Below are 803 nucleotides of genomic sequence, written 5' to 3'. Positions count from 1 at the left end.
CCTTTGCATAGTGAATGAAACACAGATAGACATTCCTCTGGTATTCCCTGCTTTCAGCTAAGATCTGTCTAACATCAGCTACAATATCCCTAGTACCACGACACCTTCTAAACCCAGTCTGGACTTCTGGCAGTTCTCTGCTAATGTGCTGTTCCAGTCGTTTTTGGATAATCTTCAGTAGAATCTTGCTTGCATGTGAAATCAATGAGACTGTTCTATAGTTTCCACACTCTATCGGGTCATCTTTCTTTGGGATGGGAACAAACATAGATCTCTTCCAATCAGCTGGCCAAGTGGTTGTTCTCCAGATTTCTTGAAACAACTTGGTGAGCATGTCCAGGGCAGCATCTGTTAGTTGAAATATGTCAATTGGTATGCCATCTATTCCTGGGGCCTTATGTTTTGCCATTTTCTTCAAAGCAGCCTGAATGTCTTCTTTCATCACCATAGGCTCTTGGCTCATATGTTGTTTCATGAAATTCTTTTGTGTCTGCCAATTTCTTTCGATACAGTGACTCAGTATATTCTTTCAACTTTAGAAAAATCCAAAAACTGTTTAGTTATGGAAAGAGCAACAACAGTAACATGATTTGGCATGAAAATAGAAAAGTGATTAAACAATATGTTGTTGGTGTTGTTATGTGCTGTTGAGTCGCTTGCGACTCATAGCGACCCTATGTACAACAGCTCTAAACTCTTCTCTGTCCTGTGCCAATAGCACTGTCTCTGACACTCCCATCCCGATTATCCCAGTCACTGAATCAATCCACCTCAGAGAGCGCCTTCCCTCCTGTACTGTCCCT

At 41.6% G+C, this 803-nt stretch overlaps 1 protein-coding gene across 1 annotated transcript in view; it reads right to left on the bottom strand.

The window, feature by feature from the left end:
• The window catches only part of PDS5A (PDS5, regulator of cohesion maintenance, homolog A (S. cerevisiae)), a 145819-nt gene that overhangs the window by 96852 nt on the left and 48164 nt on the right, over positions 1 to 803 (bottom strand). The window lies entirely within an intron of this gene.

This window comes from Elephantulus edwardii, unplaced genomic scaffold, assembly GCF_000299155.1.
Source record: "Elephantulus edwardii isolate Elephantulus edwardi_28Jun2011 unplaced genomic scaffold, EleEdw1.0 scaffold00167, whole genome shotgun sequence".
NCBI lineage: Eukaryota > Metazoa > Chordata > Mammalia > Macroscelidea > Macroscelididae > Elephantulus > Elephantulus edwardii.
This window is presented reverse-complemented; position numbering and strand designations above follow the sequence as displayed.